The following is a 27,993-nucleotide window of genomic DNA, read 5'->3' as shown; positions in this document are numbered from 1 at the left end:
AAGATTACGTATTTATGTATTATGTATGTAGGCCTGGAAGTCAGAGGATCTGGGTTCTAATCCTGGCTCTGCCACTGGTCTGTTGTGTGACCTTGGCGAGTTACTTCACTTCTCCGTGGCTCAGATACCTCATTTATAAAATGGGGATTAAAACTGTGACCGCATGTGGGACATGGATTGTGTCCAAACTGATTATCTTGTATTGACCCTAGTGTTGAGTACAGTGCCTGGCACAAAGTACAAACTTAACAAATACCATTAAAAACATTAATTTTTTTAAAAAAACTTTTTAAATCAGACACCTGGTTTGGTCCACTACTTACACTTATTTGGACGTATTTGTACTCTGAGGTAATTACAATGCACAGGCACGACAAATAGAATTTGATATAAACTCTGGATAGAGTCATATAAAACCTTTTTTTTTTTTCAAGCAAAGCATCAGCAATCAACAGTATTTAATGAGCACGTATTGAGTGTAAAGCACTCTAAATGTTTAAGAGAGCACAAGAGGAGCATGATACTTGTCTTCAATCAACTTGCAGTTTTAGATAAGACAAAAACAAGGATCTAATAGATTGTAATCCAAATTTCAGGATGAAGTAGCTGAGTAAACAACCGAACGTACTAATAATAATAAACATTCATGCGGACGAAAGGATCGAGGAGAAGATTGATATCCATAAGTACTAACGGTAGCTACTGTGTCAACATGACTAAGGTGTCAAGAATTAATTGAGGAAAGCTTCCTCGGGCAATGTGACAAAACCTCAAAATGCTCTTAGTTGCTTTGGACATCCATTTACCTGAACGATATCCTTGAAACCGAGCTTATTCGATCGGTAATATTTATTGAACAATTACTATGTGCACAGCACTGTACTAAGTACTTAGGGGAGTATAAAAGAGTATAATAGAATATAGTCAACACGATCCCTACCTCTGGAGTTCGTGATCTTTTTAAAAATGAATTCTTCTTTAGGACATTTCTAAATTTCTGTGGCACAGAGCACCTTTTGTGTTTCTTTGTGTCCATGAGCTACCTTCCTCCTACCTAACCTCACTCCACTAGCACCAACATACAAAAAGTGTTTCCATCTCAACACTCTCACTGTTGATTCCCCGTTCACATCCTTCCTCCTGGGATTCCCTCCCCCTTCATATCCGACAGATGGCTCCGTGGAAAGAGCCCGGGCTTGGGAATCAGAGGTCATGGGTTCAAATCCAGGCTCTGCCACTTGTAGCTGTGTGACTTTGGGCAAGTCACTTAACTTCTCTTTGGCTCAGTGACCTCATCTGTAAAATGGGGATTAAGACTGTGAGCCCCACATGGGACAACCTGATTACCTTGTACCCCCCAGTGCTTAGAACGGTACTTGGCACTTACTAAGTGCTTAACAAATGCCATTATTATTATTATTATTATTATTATTATTATCTTCAAAGGTCTACTAAAAATTACATCTTCTCCATGAAGTCTTTCTGACTGATCTCTCATCTCCCCGTGCTACATTCTCCTTTCTTTCCTTCTACATCACCTATATGCTTGAGTCCATTCCCTCTAAGCACTTTGCTCCTCACCCCTAACCTCACAGCACCTTATTCATAGTATTTGTTAAGCACTTACTACGTGGCAGGCCCTGTACTAAGCACTGGCGTAGATCCATGCTGATCGGGTTGGACACAGTCCATGACCCACTTAGGGTTCACAGTATCAATCCTCACTTTACAGATGAGGTTACTGAGGCCCAGAGAAGTGAAGTGACTTGCCCAGGGTCACAGGGCAGACAATTGGGAGAGCAGGGATTAGAACCCAGGTCCCTCTGACATCCAGGCCTGTTCTCTATCCACTAGACAACGCTGCTTCTCTATGTATGAGAAGCAGTGTGGCTCAGTGGAAAGAGCCCGGGCTTGGGAGTCAGAGGTCATGGGTTCGAATCCCAGCTCTGCCACTTGTCAGCTGTGTGACTGTGGGCAAGTCACTTCACTTCTCTGGGCCTCAGTGACCTCATCTGTAAAATGGGGATCGACTGTGAGCCTCACGTGGGACGACCTGATTACCCTGTATCTCCCCCAGCGCTTAGAACGGTGCTCTGCACACAGTGAGCGCTTAACAAATACCAACACTATTATTATGTATATATGTACATTGTACTCTGATTCCCTATCTCTAATTTATTTTAGTGTCTGCCTCCCCCATTAGACTGTAAGTTCCTTAAAGTCAGGGACCATGCCTCTCGATTGTACTCTCCCAAATCCTCAGCACTGTGCTTTGCACATAGTAAGCATTCAATATATAGCAATCGATCAATTGTATTTGTATTTTGGAAAGAGCACGGGCCTGGGAGGCCGAGGATCTGAGTTCTAGTCCCAGCTCTGCCCGTTGTCTGCTGTTTGACCTTGGGCAAGTCAGTTAACTTGGGTAGGGATTGTCTCTGTTGTCGAATTGTACATTCCAAGCACTTTGTACAGTGTTCTGCACACAGTAAGTGCTCAATAAATGTGATTGAAGGAATGAATGAATGGTCTGTTCCTCAGTTCCCTCATCTACAAAATGGGCATAAAGATTGTGACCCCTCTGTGGGACAAGGACTGTGTCCAATCTGATTATCTTAATAACTACACCAGGGCTTAGAACAGTGCCTGGAACACTCATTCATTCACTCAATCGTATTTATTGAGCGCTTACTGTGTGCAGAGCACTGTATTAAGCACTTGAGAAGTACAATACAGCAATGAAGAGAGACAATCCCCGCCCAGGACAGGCTTCCAGTCTCAAGGCACACAGTAAGCACTAAACAAATACCACTAAAACAAAACAAAACAAAAAAGTCACGGAGCCACAGAGCCCATCCCAATTACGGGTTCATCCCCTAGTTCTGCTGCTGAAAATAATCCAGCCTAGCTTCTGTCACTGGCAGTTAGCCTCTATCTAGTGACCCACTGGGTTCTTGCTGAGTCTGGTGCCCTGGTTGGGTGGTGATGCTGCTGCTTCTAACGTTCGAAGCTATTTTGGGAGCTAATGCCCCATGGAGTTTGACCCCGGAGGAGGCCCAGGCAGATGAAGACTTTGTGGCATGAAAAGATTTATGCGGAGAAAAAAGACTCTATCGGGACCGATGTTGAACTAGTTGGTTGAGTAAAGCAATTTCCAATTCCAGTTACCCATCTGGCCCAGTTCGCAGGAAGAATTCTTTCATTTAGACTTTACACTTCCAAAGGTCTCTCCGCTGTATGTTTTCCTTTGCAAACTCTCTATTTTAACTGAATGTAATGCATTCAGACAAAAAGCCTGCCTTCCTGCCTTTCCCTAAAAGAAGCTAACAAGCCTTAAGAGTCCTATTTACAAGGGCAACAAATACCATCTCCTGCTCTCTTTGAGGTTCTTCTTCTCCGAGTCAAGGACCGTCTATGGCTTCTTGCGGCAGACAAAAAACAACAACAAAAAAAACCCAACAACGCCGTTTCTTTTAATCCCACGGACTGTGAAAAGGTACCGATCTAGCCACCCTGCTTACTGCAGAGTGGGTGGTTAGTAAAAGTCACAGTTACCAGCCCCAGCCTGGAGGTGAATGGATCGGATTTCAGTCCGTCAGCTCGGGATTCCCTTCTTTCATTTAGCGGAGAGGAAAAAATGATTCTAGGGAATTACGGTTAATTGGTTGTCTGGAGAAGTGAAGGCGCTCTTAGGTTGAAGCATCATATGGCTCAGTGGACACTGATTAGGAAATCATTCACTGGAGCAGTAAGTTCTGAAGGAGGAAACTAAGGTGAGAGAACAAATGAACTAGACTGTAGGCTGTGTAGAATTAGACTGGAAGCTTACTGTGGGCAGGGAATGTTTCTGCTTATTGTCGTATTGCACTTCCTAAGCGCTTAGTACAGTGCTCTGCACCCAGTAAGTGCTCAGTACATAACACTGCATGAACTAAGAGACCAGAGATTTCCATTTCCATCTGCAGCTTTGGCGGAAGGGTAGTTGCATGAAAGACGTGTTGTACGAAAGGAGAGAAGGTTAATACTCTCCTTAAGAAGAATGGAAGACGTCTAGTGGCCTTCAAAACGCATGGGCTCAATATGGTGGGGAACGCGTCTGCTAATTCTCTTGTATTATACTCTCCCAAGTGTTTAGAACAGTGCTCTGCACATAGTAAGCGCTCAATAAATACCACTGATTATTAGAGGGAGAAGGCATCGCCACCTATTTTTGGGCATCTAAACATGTTTTCCTTCTGGACTGTAAGCTTGTTGTGGGCAGGGAAATCATCTGCCAACTTTTATAATAATGTTGGTATTTGTTAAGCGCTTACTATGTGCAGAGCACTGTTCTAAGCGCTGGGGTAGATACAGGGTAATCAGGTTATCCCCTATTTTACAGATGAGGTAACTGAGGCCCACAGTCACACAGATGCCAAGTGGCAGAGCCGGGATTCGAACCCATGACCTTTGACTCCCAAGCCCGTGCTCTTTCCACTGAGCCACGCTGTATTAATAAGAAGAAGAAGAATTAAGGTATTTGTTAAGCACGTAGCGCTTAAGCTCTGTTCTAAGTGCTGGGGGAGATACTAGGTAAATCAGGTTAGACACAGTCCCTGTCCCACATGGGACGCACACTCTTATGCCCATTTTACAGATGAGGTAACCCAGGCAGAGAGAAGCGAAGTGACTTGCCCAAGATTACTCAGCAGCCATGTGGCAGAACTGGGATTAGAACCCAGGTCCTTCTGACTCCCGGCCTCGTGCTCTATCCACTAAGCCACACTACTTCTCTAATGAGATCTTATCACGTTGTACTCCCCCAAGCACTTAGTACAGTGCTCTGTACATAGTAAGTGCTCAATAAATACCATTGATGATGACAAAAGTGACAATTACCCCTTTCCAACATTCTTAGTTTATGGTAATCTAGATTTTAATGGATTTGGAAATGGAACCTCCCATTGTCTCCTGGGGTATTTTCCTGGGCAGTTGAGGATCAGGAATAGATTCCTGAACTGAGTACAGATGGACTCCAACAAATAGAACAAATGAACACTGTATTATTAAACGATGTTTTGGTGGAAGAGGAATACTTAATCTAGAATAGTATTCTAGGAATACTATTCTAGAAGTCCCATTGCACACTTGAAGGAAAAATGGGGCCTGGGAAATCCAAATGGCCACAAAACCAATCGAGTAAATAGCTTGTAGAAGGGTGAGGCATGAGTTCTACTTGGGGCAGGGACTGCTTCTGACCTGATCATCCTTTATCTACCCCAGCGCTTAGTACACTGCTCTACAAATAGTACTAAATAGGAGGGAGAATAAGTATTTAATCCCCATTTTATCAGTGACCAAACTGAGAAGGAGAGAAGTTAAGTGACTTGAACGAGGTCGTTCATCGAGCTAGTCGCAGAGCTGATTTTCGAAGGCAGGACCTCTGATTCTCAGGCCCGTGCTCTTCCCACTAGGTCAGGAGATGTGACTTTAGAACTGGAGGAAAGCTATTCCGTGTGATTTACGACAGGAAGCAAATATTCACTCGGAAAACTTTTGCTTCCCCAAATAGCCTTCTTAAATATTGGAGGGCTTCACCAAAGTGTTCGCTTATTCCATTATGAAATGAAAATCAAAGGAATAAAACTCACGCGATGCCATTTTTAATGCTCATCTCTTTGATCATGTTGGATTTCCCCTAAACCAATCTCTTGTCAAAATGTTGGGTATTTGTAAGCTAAGCCGTGTTATCTTTAGAACAAAGGAGCAGAGACATTAATTTCCCATGGGGTGGTAGAAAGCTGCAGATGAGTCTTGAGCACACATGAGAGCTTTGTACAAATGCTCCAGATACTGTCATCCTCCATATTAAAATAATTGTGGTTTGGGTTCAGGAGAGAGAGCTCAGCTCTGGAAAGCAGGAAACCGGACTCTAGTGTCAGCTCTGCAAATATGGGAGTGTTAGCTGGGGCTGAGGTTTTGATCCAAGAAGCACCGCAACCCTTCTGTGAAGTGGATGGATCCAGCAGGAATCCTGAAAAATAATCCATTGATCGTATTTATTGAGCGCTTACTGTGTGCAGACCACTGAATTAGGCACTTGGGGGAGTCCATTAGAACAATAAACAGACACATCCCCCGCCCACAGCGAGCTTACGGTCTAGAGGGGAAAGCCAGCTGGTCTATCAGTGGCCTGGTAGAAAGATCACTGGCCTGGGAGTCAAAGGACCTCGGTTCTGATCCTGGCTCCGCCTCGCCTGTGTGACCTAGGGCAAGTCACTTCCCTTCTGAGAAGCTGCACGGCTTAGTGGAAAGAGCCCGGGCTTGGGAGTCAGAGGTCGTGGGTTCTGATCCCGGCTCTGCCACTTGTCAACTGTGTGACTTTGGGCAAATCGCTTCGCTTCTCTGTGCCTCGGTTACCTCATCTGGAAAAGGGGGATGAAGACTGTGAGCCCCACGTGGGACAAACTGATCACTCTGTATCTACCCCAGCGCTTAGAACAGTGCTTGGCACATAGTAAAGTGCTTAACCAAAGCCATCATTACTGTTATTATTATTGTATCTACCACAGTGATTAGAACAGGGCTTGACACATAGTAAGCATTTAACAAATACCATTATTGTTATTCTTTCTCTGTGCCTCAGTTACATCATCTGTAAAATGGGGATTTAATCCCTGTTTTCCCTCCTCTTAGATTGAGAGCCCTGTGTGAGACAGGGACCATGCTGCATCTGAACCTATTATCTTGTATCTTCCCCTGTGCTTACAACATTGCCTTACACCCACCAAGCGCTTAACAAATTCCGCAGTTGTTATCTTGCGAACGCTTCAGTCTTAAAAATGGTCTCGCACAACCCACTGTGTCTGTGGTATTGTTATGTTGTACTTTCCCAAGTGGTTAGTCCAGTGTTCTGCACGCATTAAGCACAGTGAAGCAGCGTGGCTTAGTGGAAACAGCACGGGCATGGGAATCAGAGGTCATGGGTTCTAATCCCAGCTCCGCCACTGGTCAGCTGTGTGACTTTGGGCAAGTCACTTCACTTCGCGGTGCCTCAGTTCCCTCATCTGTAAAATGGGGATTAAGACTGTGAGCCTCATCTGGGACAACCTAATTACCTTGTATCTCCCCCAGCGCTTAGAACAGCGCTCGGCACATGGTAAGCGCTTAACAAATACCAAAATCATAATTATTAAGCATCCAATAAATACGACTGACTGACTAATTATTCCTCACCCTCCAAGCTCAGTCTTTCTACCACCCCGCAAGACCTCCCCCAACTGCAGTCAGTTCTAAAGTTGGCATTCCTGGCTCGTGAGGAGGGGCAGACGGGGACGGGGATATATTGGACACAGAGAGACCCTGCTCACAAAGCTTTCCTAGTTGTAGTAATATTCATTCATTCATTTGCACTTATCGATTGCTTGCTGTGTGCAAAGCAGTGTACTAAGCACTTGGGAGAGTACACTATAACAACAGACACATTCCTACCCACAGTGAGCTCATAGAGACGGAGAGAGATATTAATATAGATAAATTACAGATATATACATAGGTGCTGTGGGGATGGGAGGGAGATTGAATGAAGGAGCAAGTATTTATTAGCATTTAGTATTATTAGTACTATTAATATTTAATAGCATTATTAGTAGCATTTACTAACATTGCAGTAGTATTTAGTAGCATTTATTGAACACTTATTGTGTCCAAAGCACTGAACTAAGCACTGGGAAAAAAATACATCGTGGGAGTTAGAGTTCTGTCACTCTTGCCTCAGGACTGTGAAGCCACTGTGGGCAGGGATTGTCTCTATTGCTGTATTGTACTTTCCAAGTGCTTCGTATAATGCGCTGCACGTGGTAAATGTTCAATAAATGCAATTGAATTGAAGTTCTGGAGCCTCAGGAGCCTCTCATCCTAAAAATTTGATGGGGTAAAGAGACTGGGGACAAAGCCATGTATGAAGAAAAGGAGAACGCTAAAACATCAGAAAGACAGGGACAAGTAGACAAAAGAAGAATGGGCAGAGGCCTGTGGGAAAAGGAGAAGAATTCCAAGCTCCTTGTGGTTCATAGTCCAATCAATCGATCAGATTTATTGAGCCCTTACTGTGTGCAGGGCACTGTTCTATGCGTTTGGGAGAGTACAATGCAACAGAGTTGGTAGACACATTCCCTACCTACAAGGAACTTATTATCCTCCCTCCAGACTGTGAACTCCCTGGGGTCAGGGAATGTCACTGTTTATTATTCTATTGTACTTTCCCAAGAGCTGAATACAGTGCTCTGCACACAGTATACGCTTAATAAATGCGATTGAATGGATGAAGCAAGGATCTTACAGTCGAGTGGGAGGAGCTGCCAATCCCACACTGGAAGATATCTTGGATTTAACTTGCTCCTTTCCATTATTTTATCCTCAGTTTTGGCTCGTACAGCACTCTGGTGACCAATAATTGATCTCATTATTATGCAATTAGGTAAATTGCATGGCATTTGTGAGATTGTTGGAGATGGCCTCACGACCCCTTTCACCGACTGTATAGAAGCCAGCGTGGATTATGATCACACCAGCGCATGTGCGGAGAAGCGCGACCTTTTACAGATCAAGTCGACATGCTCTTTCTCCTCTACGAAAACTCGTGAAACCATCTTTGTACCAAGAAACAAGACACTCGTCAATTTTCATCCAATTACAAGGGTTAACGTGACTAAAGAATAATACGACACACTCCGATTCATCTAAAATTAATGAGTGATGGGCACCATCTTAATTGGTGGGGGCTTTGGGGATTTGATTTTTTCTTTTTCACAGACAGCCTCATAGATGGCTCATTTCCCTCCTGGAGCATCATTCATTTAATTCGTTTTGGCTGTGGTTCAGACACTGTCCTATAGGGCTGCTGAAAAAGAAATCAATCAATCGATCGGTGGTTTTGACTGAGTGCTTCATGTGTACGACGCCCTGGGGAGTACAGTTCCACAGAGTGGGTCCACGTTCCCTACCCAGAACGAGCTTACAGTCTAGAATAACTATGGTAGCTGGGTTTTTTTTTGTAAGATACAGAGATGTAAGGCTGAATGAATCAAATAGCTAGCTGAGCATTGTCTGGAATTGGCACCGAAAACTGTTTTCATGACTATTTGGGAAGATGTCAGTGTGGCATGTTGACAACGTCTCTATTCCCCCTCAAGAGATAGTTTATCCCCCTCGTCTCAAAATGTTGGATTTTCCCCCAAAATCCAATAATTAGCTGCTCCATCACAGCATTCCCCTTTAAATGAGATGTAAAAACAAGCTGGGGAGAGTCTGCAATCCTGATCATCCTCGTTCAGACTTCCTGAATGGCATGCATCCGCGAGGAGAGCGCAATCTCTGACCATGGGTTTGAGGATGATTTAAGACCGGGATTTTGAGCCTCTTGACCATCTATCTGCAAAATTGACCTTTCAGTCACTCCTGCATTTGTGGATAAGATTTTACAACAAGTAAAATTATCTTCAAAAACGAAGGACTCTCCCCCTTATGCTCTTTCTCTCTATATATACGTATACATATATAGATACGTATACATAGAGAGAGAGAGAGCATATAGGGAGAGTAAATATATATATGAAGAGAGAGAGAGATGCCATTCAGAAAGTCTGAATAAGGATTCATTTCTCTCTCTCTCCCTGTTTTTCTCTCTCTCATTTTCGGCCTCCCTCCCTGCCTCCTCTCTCCCCTCAATGGGATATTTGTCACATAGTGAAAAAAGCACAGGCCTGGGAATCATAGGACCTGGTTTCTAAGCTCACCCACTTGTCTGCTGTGTGACCATGGGCAGGTCACTTAACTTCTCTGTGCCTCAGTTACTACATCTATAAAGGGGGAATTAAATCCTCTTCCCTCCAATTTAGACTGTGAGTCCCATATGGGACAGAGACTGTGTCCAACCTGATGATCTTGTATCTACCCTAACTCTTAATACAGTGCCTGATAAGTGCTTAGTAAGTGCTTAACAGGTATCATTATATATATATATATATATATATATATATATATATATATATATATGATGGATGGCTAAAGGCTTCTACATTTCGCTACACAGGACAGAGGACCTCAGCAAATGTCAAGTCTTTAAGTCTTTAAATATCTTCCCATCTAGACTGTAAGCTCCTTGTGGGGAGGAAATGCATCGACCTCCTCTGTTACATGGTATTCTCCCAAGTGCTTAGTACAGTGCTCTGTACACAATTAATGCTCAAATAATGCAAGTGATCGATTGAACTGGCTGGAGAACTGTGTCGGGTGCCAAGTGGAGAGAGCACAGGCCTGGAGTTACAGGACCTGAGTTCTAATCCTGTTTCTGCCACTTGTCTGCTTTAGGACCTTGGACAAGGCACTTAACATCTCTGTGCCTCAGTTCCCTCATCTGCAAAATGAGGGTTCAGTACTTGCTCCTACTAAAAGCAAGTATAATCTTGAAGCAGCGTGGCTCAGTGGACAGAGCATGGACTTGGGAGTCAGAGGTCATGGGTTCAAATTCCGGCTCAGCCACTTGTCAGCTGTGTGACTTTGGGCAAGTCACTTAACTTCTCTGTTCCTCAGTTACCCCATCTGTAAAATGGGGATTAAGACTGTGAGCCCCATGTGGGACAACCTGATCACCTTGCATCCTCCCCAGCACTTAGAACAGTGCTTTGCACATAGTAAAAGCTTAACAAATGCCATTATTATTATTACCTCAGTAGTTAGACAATGACACATGGTTTGTGCATAACAAATACCACTGTGACTATTATAAGTAGTAGGAGTATTATTACTTATTCCAGGTTATTAAATAAACATTATTATAAAGAGAGAAATAAATCTGAGCAAAAAAAAAATGGCTGCATGATTAAATACTCACAAATACAAATGCAAATAGACCAATGCTGGAGATGGTTATTATTGTGCTAATATGACTTGGGAGCAGAATTGGGAATGTCTCCTGATCGGGTGCCTTGAATAGAAGCAGAAAAGATTCTCAATGGACATGGACAGGTCAGTTGGGGTTGCTGAAGAACTGGGGGGTTGGTGGAGGGGTCTCTGGATTCTTAGTAGGAAGTCTTTGCTCTGCTGGAGAGGGGGTAGAAATAATAATGTTGGCATTTGTTAAACACCAAGCACTGTTCTAAGCGCTGGATTAAATACAAGGTAATCAGCTTGTCCCACGTAGGGCTCACAGTCTTCATCCCCATTTTACAGATGAGGTAACTGAGGCACAGAGAAGTTAAGTGACTTGCTCAAGGTCACACAGGAGGCAAGTGGTGGAGTGGGGATTAGAATCCGCATCCTTAAGACTCCCAGATCGGTGCTCTTACCCAATAAGCCGAGCTGCTCTCTTTATCATTCTTTTGGAACAGGTTTCAGCATTGTTTTCAGACTCTGTCAAAATGCTATTTTAAATGTCTGCTTAAGTTAAGGGAAAAAAACAAGCAGGCATTATTTTTTCATGTTGTTGTTTTTTAATGTTACTGAAAGGGTTTTTCTTAATTGGTTTTTTTTTTTCCAGTTTTAAGTGATCCATAATAAGAGGCAATGAAGCAGATAGGTTTTCTTTGAGAACTCGGGTCTAGTGCGTTTTATGGTTCGAGTTTTTTCTGACCTCCATACAACACTCTCTTTTCCCCCCTCAATTCTTATTTTATAATAAACAATAATTCTCTCTATTCATCTCCTCCAAATATCTGTAGAATTCATCTCCTTTTCTCCCTTTTAGTTTATGCTGAGCAAACGTTTACTTATTCCCTTCATTATGATTTTTCCCTCAGGTGACTGTTCTCTGAGAAGCTTTGAAGTTTGTTGACGTCTTTCCGGAGTGCCATGTCAGCTAACCCAGAACATGTCATTAGCTCCCTCCTCTGAAAAAACTGTCACAACCTTTGGCTCACGGTCGTATCTTACTGTGCTGCTCACAACTATATGGGTGGATCAATCCATCTATTTATCAAAATGCATATATTTGTATATATGTGTATACACACACATCCAGGAGGCAATGTGCATAATGGAAATAGCACAAGACTGGAAATCAGGAGACTAGGGATTTCTTTTAATGCTTTTTGCCAAGTGCTTACTATGTACTAGGCACTGTACTAAGAGCTGGGGTAGATACACACTACTCTGGTTGGATACAGTCCCATTCCCAGGTAACTGATGCACAGAGAATTGTGACTCGCCCAAGGTCACACAGCGGCAGAGCCATCATTAGAACTCGGTCTTTCTGACTCCCAGACCTGTGCTCACTGCCGATCGATCAGTCGTATTTACTGAGTGCTTACTGCGTGTAGAGCAATGTAGTGAACGCTTGGGAGAGTACAACTTAACAGAATTAGTACACATGTTCCCCGTCCACAAGAAGGTTCCAGTCTAGAAGAATATAAGCTTCCTCCTGCCATCTGCCTTCTGTGCAAAGCTGGGCTAGTCAGGAATAAAATACATGTTCTCCCTTCCTCTTTGGCTTTGACAGAGACTGTGCCCAATATGATTATCTTCTATCTGAGTTCATAGTAAGTGCTTAATAGCGATTATCTATATGTTCATCTAAATATAAACCCACCTCAGAGAAATGAAATGTCAGGTTGAACTTGGAAATGCATCCACGTAGATGGAGCCAATTCTATTTAGAACAATACGAAATGTTAGTTAGTAGTCATCTAGCCTTTCAGTGTGAAGTCCCAGGCCATTTATGAAGTAAGAAAATCGGATCCAAATCCTGAAGGTGCTGGTGGTTGAAGGTCCTAAAGGAGAAACCATAGCTGTGTTTACACGGGTAAGGTGTATTTTTAAAGGCAATCATCCCATATCAAATTCCCATCTGCATGGGTCAAACCTAGCAATATCTTTTCAGATGAAATTATCATCACTGTGGTATTTGTCGAATGCTTGCTCTGCATCGGGCACTGCGCTTAGCCCTGGGGTTGATACAAGTTAAAGAGGTCAGATATAATCCCTGTCCTAGATGGCTCGCAGTCTTAAGTAAGAGGGATAACTGGTATTTGAATCCCTGTTTTATAGTTGAGAAAACTGAAGTCCAGAGAAGTAGAGGGAGTTGCCAAAGGGAAGTGGCGAGTCAGGATCAGAACCCAAGTCCTCTGACTCCCAGGCCCATGCTCTTTCCACTAGGCCACGATTTTTTCCCATTTGATTGATGTTATAATCAAGACGGCAGTCTCGACTCTAAGCCCGGGGTGGGAACCTGCGTTTCATAGTATCTGCTGGACTGAGAAGGTATATCGCAGACCTTTCTCTATCGTAGGCCTTTCCACCCCTGAAGTCATCCCTTGCCATCCCACCGCTTCCCCTAGAGCCTTCGTGATGATTCAGGGAGCCCAGGAGTCCTGTCATCAGAATCGCCAGTTACCAACAGCCCAGAGAAGCAGCTGTGTCAGCCTACTAGACCCAGAGCCAATTTCTAGGCAAACTAAAGAACTGCTCCACTTCTCCCTCCAAAATCCTCCACTGGTCACCCGGTGGAGAAGCAGCGTGGCTTAGTGGCTAGAGCATGGGCCTGGGAGTCGGAAGGACCCGGCTTCTATTCCCGGCTCTGCCACGTCCGCTGGGTGACTTTGGGCGAGGCACTTCACTTCTCTGGGCCTCAGTTACCTCATCTGGAAAATGGGGATTAAGAGGGCGAGCCTCATGACAGGGATTGTGTCCAACCTGATTAACTTGTATCCACCCCGGTGCTTAGAACAGTGCTCGGAACATAGTACGTGCTTAAAACTGCTATTACTATCATTATTATTTCTTCTCACTCAAAGAACAGGAATTTGATATGGGATGATTCCCTTTAAAAATACACCCTATCGACAAAAGCGCAACTACGGTTTCTTCTCCAGTACCTTACGCCACAAGTGCCTTTAGGATTTGCATCTAATTTTCTTACTACATAAGTGGCTTGGGACTCCACACTGAAAGGCTGCATGACTACTAACATTTTCGAATTGTTCGAAATAGAACCGGCTACAACTACGTGGATGCATTTCCCAGTTCAACCTGACATTTCATTTCTCTGAGGTGGGTTTATATTGAGATGAATATATAGATAATTCCTATTAAGCCTTTACTGTGGGCTCAGACAGATTGAAGATAATCCTATCGGGCCAGGTTCTAATCCCTGCTCCGCCACTTGCCCGCCCTTCCCGAGCTTCTCAGTTCCTCAGTTTCTTCATCTGTAAAATGGGGAGGGACGATTTTTGTCAACCAATCGGTGGTATTTATTGAGGGCTCCCAGTGTGCCGAATACTGTATTTAGGAGAGGGCAATACAATAGAGTTGGTGAATGTGTTCCCTGCCCACAAGAAGTTTACAGCCTAGCTCATCATCTGTCATGCTCTGCACTGCGAATCCAAGGACATGGGTTCTAATCCCGGCTCTGCCACATGTCTGTTCTGTGTCCTTCACTTCTCTGGGCCTCAGTGACCTCATCTGTAAAGTGGGAATTGAGACTGTGAGCCCCATGTGGGTCAGGGACTGTTTCCAACCTGCTTAGCTTGTATCTACCCCAGGGCTTAGAACAGTGCTTGACACTTAGTAAGCACTTAACAAATACTCTCATTATTATTTACTGTAATAGACACAGAGGGGAAGCAGTGTGGCTCAGTGGAAAGAGCGCGAGTTTGGGAGCCAGAGGTCAGGGGTTCTAATCCCCGCTCGGCCACTTGTCAGCTGTGTGACTTTGGGCAAGTCACTTAACTTCTCTGTGCCTCAGTGACCTCATCTGGAAAATGGGGATTGAGACTGTGAGCCTCACGTGGGACAATCTGATAACCTCGTATCCCCCCCAGGGCTTAGAACAGTGCTTTGCACATAGTAAGCATTTAACAAATGCCATCATTAGTATTATCATTTTTTATTATGGTAATATGTGGTCAATACCACTGATACTAGTTCCAAAAGTTAATTTCTATATTACTGGATTTCTATCATGATTAGATAGTCCAACTCCCTGCCTAGACTGTAAGCTTGTTGTGGGCAGGGAATGTGTCTGTTATATAGCGCTCTACACACAGTAATCGCTCGATAAATACGATTGATTGATCAATAGCTAAAGATCTGTCTTAATTAACTTCTGCCTAGACTGCGATTAATAGCGCAATCTCCATCTCATTAATCTATATTTTTTTTTTTTACTATTTTCAGATACAATCTCGGAGCAGTATTTAGTCGTCTTCTTTTGTAGAGTCATTCTGACTGCCTTTCAAGTTTTTATTCATGTTCAACACGTCTACTCTCTGGAACAACCCTAATCCCCCCCAGCTTTAAAATTTAACTAAATGACTGCAGCTCAGTTTTGGATTGCACAGTATCTGATTCTCTCTGCCAGCCTGATGCATGGACAGCGATTTGGTGAGTGACTCCAGCTTCCCACAGAAGACATTTCATTAATCGTAGGGCAAGAATAAAAAGCCTCGCAGATTCATAAATTCAAGGTAACCTGGTTGTGAAACGAGGGTGAAGAAAATTCTCAAACAGTGTAAAAAACCTACCTCAACATTTCTCTGGCTGTTAACATTGCAGCTGAAGGTCAGTATTTTTCTTGCTCCCAGAGTAATATAGAAAACTGTGAAACCTGTTAGTCCCTGAAATGATCTCAGAATGGCTGAACTCTGCATTGGTTTAAGGGAAATATGCATTTTATTTGCCACAAAGTATGAAGCAGACACACCTCATTATGGCGGTTAAGCAGGGTCTCTCTCAGATGTGATTGAAGCAACACTCTGCTGGTTTCAAAGAGTGGCAATTCGAGATAGGGTGCTGGAAATCGCTCCGAGTACATTCTGAAGAGAAACTTAATTAACGATGGGAGGAGATGATGAACGACTCCTAATGAGATAATTGAGGCTGAAACCGAAGGCTGTGGTGCTTAAACTACTGCGCGGATTAGGCCAGTAAGCACGGAAACATTTCTGAGATTGTCGATGAATGGTTTGACCCTAATTCCCAGTGAATGAATGGATCAACGCCGGATGAACTCAAAAACGTATTGGGAAACACACGGGTGGGTGGTGTGACCGATTCACGACAGCAGAATCAGGCCAACTGATGGGACTTCCTGTGGTTTAAATATACTCAAAACAGTTGACATCACCATTCCCCCTGAACTTATATATTTCCATAACATATGCTAAAGTGATCTGCACATGTAGGGGTCTAGGAGAGACGTTGAAGCTAAGGAGGAAGCTAAAATTGCAAAGTAAAAGTCAATTATCTAGATAACTGGTTCTCCTTATCACCTCATAATTCACTGCCATTCACTCATTCAATCGTATTTATTGAGCCCTTACCGTGTGCAGGGCACTGTACAAGTGCTTGAGAGAGGATAATAAACAATAAACAGACACATTCCCTGCCCACAATTCTAGCTTACAGTCCAGAGCGGGAGACAGACATGACTATAAATAAAATATTGAAAGATACAGATATAAATGCTGTGGGGTTTGAAGGCGGGGATGAATAAAGGGAGCAAGTCAGAGCGATGCAGAAGGGAGTGGGAGAAGGGGAAAGGAGGGCTTAGTCAGGGAAGGCCTCTTGGAGGAGATGTATCTTCAATAAGGCTTTGAAGGCGGGGAGAGTATCCTGGAATTGATTTCTGGACAAATATGATAAAACCAGAGTGATAGCAACAGAATATAATTATTACCACAATTACCAATAATAATGTTGGTATTTGTTAAGCGTTTACTATGTACAGAGCACTGTTCTAAGCGCTGGGGTGGATACAGGGTCATCAGGTTGTCCTTCGTGAGGCTCACAGTCTTCATCCCCATTTTCCAGATGAGGTAACTCAGGCCCAGAGAAGTGAAGTGACTCGCCCACAGTCACACAGCTGACAAGTGGCAGAGCCGAATTTCGAACCCCTGACCTCTGACTCCCAAGCCCGGGCTCTTTCCACTGAGCCCCGCTGCTTCTCTAAAACTTCTCTTCCCTGACCAGGAATCGAACCCGGGCCGTGGCGGTGAGAGCGCCGAATCCTAACCACTAGACCACCAGGGAACACAATAGAATCATAACCCAAAATCAACAATATTGGCAATGTGTGTCTCTATGCACAGTAGGTTAAAATAAGCAAAGACTGGAGCAGCCTGAGACAATCAGTGTCAACAGCTCAACTCTCCTAACTGTGGAGGGGAGACAGAAGTCTGATTTAAATCTGTAGAGGATTGGATTTCCAGTCAGTCAATTGTAGTTATTGAGCAGTTACTTTGTGCAGAGCACTGTACTAAGCACGTGGGAGAGTACAATACAATAATAGACATATTCTTGTTTTGATGTCTGTCTCCCCCCTCTTAGACTATGAGCCCACTGTGGGCAGGGATTGTCTCTATTTGTTGCTGAATTGTATCCCAAAGTGTTCCGCACACAGTAAGCGTTAAATGAATTAAATGAATGAATGGATATTCCCTGTCCACAGCGAGCTCACAGTCTAGAGGCATACATCGTCTTTAATAACAGTAATAATGATGGTATTTATTAAGCAATTACTATATGCTAAAGGAATAACATAATCAGATCAGACACCAAGAGCAGAACAGGTGGGATGGGTGAGGAGGGAGGACGGGTACTTTTTTCTCCATTTTTACAGATGAGAAGACAAAGGTATAGAACAGGGAAGAAGAAATGGCAAAACTTGAGGAAGCAACATGGCCTAGTGGGAAGAGCATGAGCCTGGGAGTCATGGGATTAGGCCCCACCGGTAGGGATTAAGCACTTACTATGTACCAAGCACTGTACTAAGCTCTGATGCAGATAGAAATAATCGGGTCCTACTTGGGGCTCACAATCTAAGAAGGGGAGAGAACATTCATTCATTCATTCATTCATTCATTCGTATTTATTGAATGCTAACTGTGTGCAGAGCACTAGCACTTGGAAAGTACAATTGAGCAATAAATAGAGACAATCCCTGCCCACACCTAGTTACAATCTAGGAGGGGAAAGATGGACATAAAAACAAGTAAACAGGCATCAATATAAATAAATCGAATTATAGATGTGTATATATATCAAAACAAGTAAACGTAGCAATATAAATAAATAGAATTATAGATGTATGCATACATACATAAATGGGGTGGGGCAGGGAGGGGAGGAGGAGCAAAGGGAATGGGTCCAGGTGATGCAGAAGGGAGGGGGAGCTGAGGAAAAGGGGGGCTTAGTCTAGAAAGGCTTCTTGGAGGAGGTGCGCCTTCAGTAGGGCTTTGAAGGGGGGAAGAGTGATTGTTTGGCGGATTTCAGGCGGGAGGGCACTGTACGCCAGAGGTAGTACGTGGGCCAGGGGTCGACGGTGGGACAGGCGAGAAAGAGGCCCAGCGAGAAGGTTAGCGGCAGCAGAGGAGCGGAGTTTGCGGGCTGGAATGTAGGAGAGAAGGGAGGTGAGGTAGGAGGGGGCAAGGTGATAGAGAGCTTTGAAGCCAATAGTGAAGAGTTTTTATGTGATATGGAGGTTGATAGGCAACCATTGGAGATTTTTGAAGAGGGAGGTGACATGCCCTGAACGTTTCTGTAGAAGGATAATCCAGGCAGCGGAGTCAAGTATGGAGTGAAGTGGGGAGAGGCAGGAGTTTGGGAAGTCAGAAAGGAGGCTGATGCAATAATCCAGTCAGGACAAGATGAGTGATTGTTCTAATGTGGTACTGGTTATTATTATCTGGGTTCTAATGCTAACTCCATCACTTTTCTGTTACATGATCTTGGGTGAGTCAAGTGGCCAGATCATAAATGATTTTGGTAAATCAGTGGTATTTACTGAGCGCTTACTGCATGCAAAGCACCACACTAAACCCATGAGAGAGTACAATATGTTGGTAGACACCCTTCCTGTCCTCAAAAGACTTAAAGTCTAGAGGACTACAGTCAAAAATCTCCTAGTTTTTGCTTCTGGCTAGCACTTCTTCCTAGTTATTCGCTCCAGCACTATATACCACATTCCAAGTGACCTCTTCTCTACCCTACTGCACCTGACATGACCCCATCAATTCTCTCAGACCCTAATAAGAACATTTTTATAGTATTCATGAAGTACTTACTATGTACCAGGTACTGTATTAAGCTCCCTCTCAGGGTCGCACCTGGAGAGTTTCCTGTACCCTATCAGTCTTGACTACGGGAGGGAGAGGCAAGCAGAGGCCTGCCCGTTCCATTCCTAGCTTGGCCAATGGCTAGCGAGTGGAAGACAATCTGCTGTGCTGGGCAGCAGCGGCATGGGAGAGAATCGAGGGCGGAGACTCAAGCTGACTGTGCGGAAAGAGGCAGTGGTTGACCGCTTCTGGATTTTTACCCAGAAAACCGTCCGGATCCACTACCGGAACGATTGCAGACGGAGGTGAGGCGTTCTGGGAGAGATGTGCCCATGGTGTCGCTGTGGGTCGGAGATGACTCGGCGGCATAAGACAGGACTGTACTAAGCGCTGGGGTTGTTACAAGTTAATCAGGTTGGACACAGTCCCAATCCCACCTAGCACTCAGACTCCCCAATTCCATTTTCCAGACAAGGGAATTGAAGCATAGAGAAGTTAAGGATTGCCCAAGGCCACACAGCAGAATTGTGGCAGAGGCAGGATTAGAATCCAGGTCCTCTGACTACCAGGCCCCTGTTTTTTTCCATTAGGCACCACCGGTAGGGATTAAGCACTTACTGTGTACCAGGCACTGTACTAAGCGCTGGGGCAGATACAAGATAATCAGTCCCACATGGGGCTCACATTCTAAGTAGGAGAGAGAACAGGTATCGAATGCCCATTCTGCAGATGAGGGAACTGAGGCGGAAAAAAGTTAAAGGACTTGTCCAAGGCCACACACCGGGTAAGTGGTGGAACCGGGATCAGAACCCTGGTCCTCTGACTCCCAGGTCCGTATCCTTTCCATTAAACTTTAGATTAAGCTTTCGATTAGACTGTAAGCCCGTCAAAGGGCAGGGACTGTGTCTGTCTGTTACCGATTTGTACATTCCAAGCGCTTAGTACAGTGCTCTGCACATAGTAAGCACTCAATAAATACTATTGAATTAAACCATTCTACTTCCCAGAATTATGATCGCTATCCCAGAACGTGATCTCTTAACTTAAGGTGTTCACAGTGTAGCAGGGGAGACAGATACAAAATAATTACAGATACAAGAAAATAATGCATTCTAAAGATAGGTAAGAGTTACAGGATGTTGCGAACCCATAAGTGCGTGGGTTACAAACTTTACAGATTTCACTTGTGAGCCAGAGTCTTTACCCTAAAATTTGCACGAGGTCTTAAACTGTAAGATTTCAGGTTCCTGCAGCAAAGACTGCTATTCGACCGCATACTCTGGTTGTAGGGAATATTGCCCATTTTTGCAGCATCGTAATTTTGTAAGGTTTGAAAAGTTTGTAATTGTGCAAGGAATCAAGGCACTCCAGGGTACTATCTGTGTCAAAGAAAAATAGAACCCTGCCTCAGGTGTGTTGTGAGGATTGAAATCTGGGGCCAAAGAACATATTAGAATCAAGCCTCTAGAATTCCAGTTTCAGATAAATAATTAAACCATTTTTATGTTAAATTTTCCAACATTTTATTAAAGTAATAAAATTTCTAGGGCTGCAGATTTGAGGAACTTGCTCTCGGATAGTTGAATGGCAATGGCTTCCTCTCCCCGCTACAATCATTTAGAGACTATCCTCTTCTCACCCAATAGAACCGAGGACTGAACCGTTATCTGCATAATTTGGGTAATGATATTGGTACTAGAGAAGCAGGGTGGTCTGGCGGAAAGAACGCAGGATTGAGCGCCAGGAGAGCTGGGTTCTAATCCCAGATTCCCCCACCTACCTCCTGTGTGATTGTAGTAGTAAAACTATTTATTAAACCCGTACTGCAGAGCACTGTACTGAGCTCTGGGAGAGCGTGCACAGATCCGTGTCCGTAACTTCCACACGTGTGCTCTGTCCACCTGGTGTAGTCGATAGAGCCTAGGCCCGGGAGTCTCAAGGTCATGGGTTCTGATCCCGGCTCAGCCAATTGTCTGCTGCGTGTCCTTGGGCAAGTCACTTAACTTTTCTATGTCTCAGTTCCCTCATCTGTAAAATGGGGGTTGAGACTGTGAGCCCCACGTGGGGCAGGGATTGTGTCCAACAAGATTTACTCGTATCCACCCCAGTGTTTAGTACAGTGCCTTGCACACAGTAGGTGTTTAAGAAATACCATAATCATTATCATTATTATTATTATTAAACCATGATGCAACTCACCCTTCACGGCTATGTTCCCACTGGGACATGGAGTGCATTCAAAAAGCAAGGAAGGCAAGTAACGCGTTGCAAAGTAAATGTATCTTTGGTCCACAGGACTTTGGAACATAGCTTTAAGTTATATATTATAAATGACTTTTTTTCACATTAATGTCTGTCTCCTCCTGTAGACTGTGAGCTTTTGGGGGGCAGAGAACACGTCTGCTAAATCTATTGGATTGCACTGTCCCAGATGCTTAGTACAGGGCTCTGAGAACTGCTCTGAGAAGCAGTGTGGCCTAGTAGATAGAGCCCGGGCCTGGGAGTCAGAAGGAAATGGGTTCTGATCCCACTCCGCCGCTTGTCTGCTGTGTGACCTTGGGTGAGTCACTTCACGTCTCCTGTGACCTCATCCGGAAGAGGGGGATTAAGACTGTGAGCACCATGTGTGGGAAAGGGACCGTATTCAACCCGATTACCTTCTCACTGCTAGCCTTCTCGCTGGGCCTCGATCTCATCTATCTCGCCTCTGGCCTGGAACGCCCTCCCTCCTCAAATCCAACAGTCAGTGACTTTCCCCGTCCTTCAAAGCCTTACTAAGGGCACATCCCCTCCAAGAGGACTTTCCTGACTAAACCCCTTTTTCCTCTTCTCCCACTCCCTTCTGCGCTTCCCTGACTTGCTCCCTTTGTTCATCCCCCCCCTCCCAGCCCCACAGTACTAGTGGACTTATCTGTAATTCGTTTATTTATATTCATGTCCGTCTCCCCCTCTAGACTGTTAGCTCACTTTGGGTAAAAATAATAATAATAATGTTGGTATTTGTTAAGCGCTTACTATGTGCAGAGCAGTGTTCTAAGCGCTGGGGTAGATACAGGGTCATCAGGTTGTCCCACGTGAGGATCGCAGTTGATCCCCATTTTACAGATGAGGTAACTGAGGCCCAGAGAAGTGAAGTGACTTGCCCACAGTCACACAGCTGACAAGTGGCAGAGGCAGAAATCGAACTCATGACCTCTGACTCCCAAGCCCGGGGCTCTTTCCACTGAACCACGCTGCTTCTCTAGCAGGGGAATGTATCTGTTTACTGTTGTATTCTACTCTCCCAAGCGCTTAGTTCAGTGCTCTGCACGCAGTAAGCGCTCAATAAATACAATTGAACGAATGAATGAAATGAATGATTAGCCGATATCTACCCCAGCACTTAAGTACATAAAAAAGCTCCACGACCTAGTGGATACAGCACGGGCCTGGGAGTGCCAAAAGGACCTGGGTTCTAATCCCTGCTCTAACACTTGTCTGCTGTGTGACCTTGAGCAAGTCACTTCGCTCCTCTGTGACTCAGTTACCTCATCTGTAAAAATGAGGATTAAGATTGTGAGCCCTCTGCATCTACCCTAGCACTTAGTACAGTGCCTGGCACATAGTAAGTGCTTAACAAATACCATAAAAAATACATAGACTAAGCACTTAAAAATGCCATTAAAAAAACAAAGCACCCCAGGTAATTTTTCACTCAGAAGCCTCCATCGCAGATATCGTACCACCAGCAGACATTGCCTAGATAAAAGGTAATAGAATGGAGACAGCAACTCTAATTTCTTTTCAGTCCACTACTCAACTTTCATTATTCTCTAACATGTGAGGCAGGCCTTCTTATTGTGTTTGCACCAGGACTGTCAAATATATTAACCTCACAAAAAAGGGAAGGAATACAGGATTTAAAGCTACCTGAAGCATGTAAATCAGGCAGTGAGAAAGTAATAATAATAATAATAATGTTGGTATTTGCTAAGCGCTTACTATGTGCCGAGCACTGTTCTAAGCGCTGGGGTAGACACAGGGGAATCAGGACGTCCCACGTGGGGCTCACAGTCTTAATCCCCATTTTCCAGATGAGGTAACTGAGGCACAGAGAAGTTAAGTGACTTGCCCACAGTCACACAGCCGACAAGTGGCAGAGCTGGGATTCGAATTCATGAGCCCTGACTCCAAAGCCCATGCTCTTTCCACTGAGCCACGCTGCTTCTCCAACCATTTTGAATCTAAAAAAATCCACCCAAGAAGAGAAGCAGCATGACCTAGTGGAAGAATCATGGGCCTGGGTTCTAATTTCCCATCTTCTGACTGCTTGCTGTGTGACCATGGAGAAGTCACTTAACTTCTCTGTACCTCAGTTTCCTCAACTGTAAAATGGGGATCAATTACCTGTTCTCCAACCTATGAGCCCCATGTGGGACAGGGACTGTGTCCACCTGATTAACTTGTAGCTGCCCCAGCACTTAGAACAGTGCTTGATATAGTACTTGATGAACAGTGCTTGGGAAGCAGCGTGGCTCAGTGGAAAGAGCCCGGGCTTGGGAGTCAGAGGTCATGGGTTCGACTCCCGGCTCTGATACTTGTCAGCTGTGTGACTGTGGGCAAGTCACTTCACTTGTCTGTGCCTCAGTTACCTCATCTGGAAAATGGGGATTAACTGTGAGCCTCACGTGGGACAACCTGATTCCCCTGTATCTACCCCAGCGCTTAGAACAGTGCTCTGCACATAGTAAGCACTTAACAAATACCAACATTATTATTATTATTATATTCTAAGTGTTGAACGAATATAATAATAATAATCATAATAATGATGAGAATTAGCAATTATTATTACTAATTGATATTTGAAAAAACCTAAGGTAAATAAAAGCAACTGTTCAGATTGGGGGGCTGTCATCAGGCACTCAAGTTAAAAAGTTAGAGAAATATATATATTTTTAAAGTCATCCAGGGAGATAGACAAGGAGAATTATTTCTTAGGGAGATGGTTTACAGAGGAAACTGAACTGAGCAAATCTAGGAAAGAGCACATCACCCAGCTAATCAGAAAACAGATTCTCTGCGGCAGACAGAGTAGCGAAATGCATCTGCAAGGCCAATGAGTGAAAAAAATGTGTTCAATTAAGAAAAATTCTACCTCAGAGTCACTGGTCATTGCAAATCCCCTCGGGGTTTCGAGAGTAAAACCCATGGTAGAATGCATGCTCATAGAAGCCTTTGAAATGTGTGAAACCAGGGATCAGTGTGGCAAAACAAGACTATTTTTTATGTTGGTGCCTCACCTCTTCATTCTCTTTTCATCCTCCTCGATGAAATGGGTGGCATCTAGATATGTGAAATTTAGAAATTGTAACGATGAAATCAGGGTGGGAAATGTTTACGAGAAATGATGAGAAACTCTAATTCAAGCAGCTTCTCGAGCTGCTTCAAGAGAAGTGGGAAACGTCACAGGCTTGGGAGCCAGAGGACGTGGGTTCTAATCCCGGCGCTGCCACGGCTGCTGTGTGACCTTGGGCAAATCACTTACCTTCCCTGTGCCTCAGTTACCGCATCTGTAAAATGGGGATGAAAACTGTGAGCCCCACGTGGGACAGCCTGATTACCTTGTAACTACCCCAGAGCTTACAGCAGTTCTTGGCACATAGTAAGCGCTTAACAAATACCACAATAATAATAATAAGCCACAGCTGAACTGTTTCTCTTGGGAATCTAACTCTGTGTTCGGTCTCAAATAAGCATTTAACAAGTGCCATCATCATCTAGTGGTATTTCTTGAGCGCTGTGTGCAGAGCACTGTACTAAGCTCTCGGGAGAGTACGACACGACAGAGATGTTAGACACGTTCCCTGGCCACAGTGAGCTTCCAGTCTAGAGGGGGAGATGGACTTTAGTAGAAATAGCAGCAGAATAATTATCAATTAATTGTACGCGGTGATTTCCCTAAGGCAGAGATCAAATTCTTTTGTATGTCCCCCTCCGTGCCCTGGCCTGCGGTGGGGAGGGGAGGAGGGTCGTGAAGACCTGAGTTCTCATCCTGACTCTACCTGTCTGCTGTGTGACCTTGGCCAAGTCACTTAGCTTCACTGTGCCTCAGTTCCCTCATCTGCAAAATGGGGATTCACTATCTCTGCTCCCTCCTACTTAGCCTACGAGCCCCATGCGTGACCTGATTATCTTGTAGCTATCCCGGCGTTTGTTACAGTGCTTTGCACATAGTAAGTGCTTAACATTCATTCAATCGTATCTGATGAGCGCTTACTGCGTGCAGAGCACTGCGCTAAGCGCTTGGGACGAAATAATGATAAACAGATACCACCGTTCTGAATCACCTAAACTGAAAGCCCTGTTTGAGAACACTGTTCTACGATGAATTAGCCTGTGTTCAAGTTACTGAAGTGCTTACAGTTAAGAGAAAATCCTTTAAGTAATAACAATAAGGGTAACCATCATGGTACTGATGAGCACTTATTATGCGCTAAGCACTGTACTAAGTGCTGTGGTAGCTACAAGATACTCAGGTTGGACACAGTCCTCTTCCCAGATGGGGTTTCCAGTTTAAGTAGGAAGGAGAAAGATTGAATTCCCAGTTTATAGATGAGGAAATTGAGGGCCAGAGAAGATAAGTGACTCGCCCAATCACGTGCCAGAGTCAGGATTAGAACCCACATCCTCCGACTCCCAGGTTTGTGCTCTTTCCATTAGGCCACACTTGAACAAAGCAGTGAAGTTCCAGAGGCAGATAGGACGTGTGGGAGAGCTTGCACAAAGAGCAGCTAAGCACCATCTGAGCAAGCTCTGTGCTGTTTAATAAAACATTTGCGCCTGGGCTCCTTCTTGTTGAGTACACAAGACGCATGTGCAAGAGCCAGAGTTCCGTGAAGAGAGGAGCTTGTGTGTGCCGAGAATCACAATTAGAAAAGCTCAGAGAGGATTTTCAGGTGAAACCATCAAAAAGAGCACATTTAAAAATGAAAGAGTGAAACCAAAAAAGCAGAATTTCTAAATACCGTATCGAAAGTGCACATCAAGATACACATTCCTCAGGGCGTTGTTCCTTTGATCAAAAGAAAAGACATTTTACCTCTTGGTTTAGAATAAGCCCCGGTAGCTCTCCGATCTGGACTTCAAGCACAAAATCGTCCACGTTTAAAGAGGAGCGGAGAGGCAGGAAATGACAGTTCGGATATGGCGTTAATGATAAATAAAGCATAAACAAATTAAATTAACCAATGCAACACAGGATCCTATAATAAAGTATTACCAGTCAGTGCAGACAGAAAAGAGAACAGATGGAAAAATTAGAGGAGGCTTTGGGGGAAGAAGTGAGATGGAAGAAAGATTCCAAGCAATCTGGAAATCAATCAATCGGTAGTATTTATTGAGGACCTACTTAGCTAAAGAAAAGTGAAGATCCTTCCCTTCAAGGAACTTGCAGTTTAGATGATATACAGACGGATGAGCCAAGTTCAGGGTTTCTCAGATTGATGGGCAAAGTCACAGAGACACTGAATTTCAAAGGCCTCTAGCCAGACGCTTCCTGTATATATTTTGGAATATTTCTCAATTGGTCGATCCACGGTATTTTTTGAGCATTAACTGTGTGCAGAGCACTGTACTAAGCCCTTGGGCGAGTACAATAGAACAGAGTTGGTAGACGTGATCTCTGCCCACAACGAGCATACAGTCTAAAGGGGGAGACAGACACTAATATATATAAATACATGGCAGATATGTACATAAGCGTTGTGGGACTGAGAGATGAGTGAATGAAGGGAGCAGATTTATTTGGGAGAAGAAGAAAAGCGGGCTTAGTCAGGGAAGGCCTCTTGGAGGACATGTGCCTTCAATAAGACACTGAAGGTGGGGGGTGTGATTGTCAGTCAGATATTCATTCATTCATTCATTCAACAGTATTTATTGAGCGCTTACTATGTGCAGAGCACTATACTAAGCGCTTGAAATGTACAAATCGGTAACAGATAGAGACAGTCCCTGCCCTCTGACGGGCTTACAGTCTAATCGGGGGACACGGACAGACAAGAACAATAGCAATAAATAGAAGCAAGGCGATGTACATTTCATTAACAAAATAAATAGGGTAATGAAAATATATACAGTTGAGCAGACGAGTACAGTGCTGAGGGCATGGGAAGGGAGAGGGGGAAGACAGAGGGAAATGGGGGGAAAGATATAAAGATATAAAGAAGGAGGGTGTTCCAGGCCAGAGGCGGGACGTGGGCAAGAGGTCAGCGGTGACATAGACGAGATCGAGGTACATTGAGTAGGTTGGCATTAGAGGAGGGAAGTGTGCGGGCTGGGTTACGGTAGGAGAGCAGCGAGCTTAGGTAGGAGGGGCAAGGTGATTGAGTGTTTTAAAGCAGAGGGTGAGGAGAATCTGTTTGATGTGAAGGTGGATTGGCAACCCCTGATTTTTCTAGGGGAGTGGGGAAACATGACCTGAACGTTTTTGTAGAAAAATGATCGGGGCAGCAGAGTGAAGTGTGGATTGGAGTGGGGAGAGAGAGGGGGCTGGAAGGTCAGCAAAGAGGCCGATACAGTAATCAAGGCGGGATAGGCTACTTCTCACCAATTTTGAATTGATTCTTGATCTAATAAGAAATGAAGGCGGATGTGCAAAAAAGTCAAACAATCTTCAAGCCGTTTAAATTGCTGGAATCATCGGCAAACCAGCCATCCACGTGCACGAATTATAGAACTGGTGCATGCCTGAAATAGCCAGTTCTCCCACTGCGGTATTTGCCGGGTCCAGTATCAGCCGCATTGATATAAATGCCCCCCCAAACCTGGCCACAAACCATTTCTCCTGATGCCCCCAGCACAATGCTTCCAAACAGGATCACCCCACCAGATAAATAGTTACCATTTCCATGTCCCGTCCAACCCAATTTACCCAAGGGCACAGTAAATGCTTAACCAATACCACAATTACCGTTATTATTATTATTAC

General features: G+C 44.2%; 1 protein-coding gene, 2 non-coding genes and 1 pseudogene across 3 annotated transcripts in view; 2 read left to right on the top strand and 2 right to left on the bottom strand.

Annotated features, from left to right (window-relative positions):
• The window catches only part of DLGAP2 (DLG associated protein 2), a 756,498-nt gene that overhangs the window by 616,292 nt on the left and 112,213 nt on the right, over positions 1–27,993 (bottom strand). The gene's annotated exons all lie outside the window — the stretch shown is intronic.
• Positions 3,993–4,109, top strand: LOC114806807 (annotated as a pseudogene).
• TRNAE-CUC lies at positions 16,930–17,001 on the bottom strand. Its single transcript has one exon. It is a non-coding gene; the product is annotated as a tRNA-Glu (tRNA).
• On the top strand, positions 19,059–19,196 carry LOC114806706. The gene has a single exon (XR_003754768.1). It is a non-coding gene; the product is annotated as a small nucleolar RNA SNORA7 (small nucleolar RNA).

The sequence above is a fragment of the Ornithorhynchus anatinus genome, chromosome X1 (genome assembly GCF_004115215.2).
Source record: "Ornithorhynchus anatinus isolate Pmale09 chromosome X1, mOrnAna1.pri.v4, whole genome shotgun sequence".
NCBI lineage: Eukaryota > Metazoa > Chordata > Mammalia > Monotremata > Ornithorhynchidae > Ornithorhynchus > Ornithorhynchus anatinus.
This window is presented reverse-complemented; position numbering and strand designations above follow the sequence as displayed.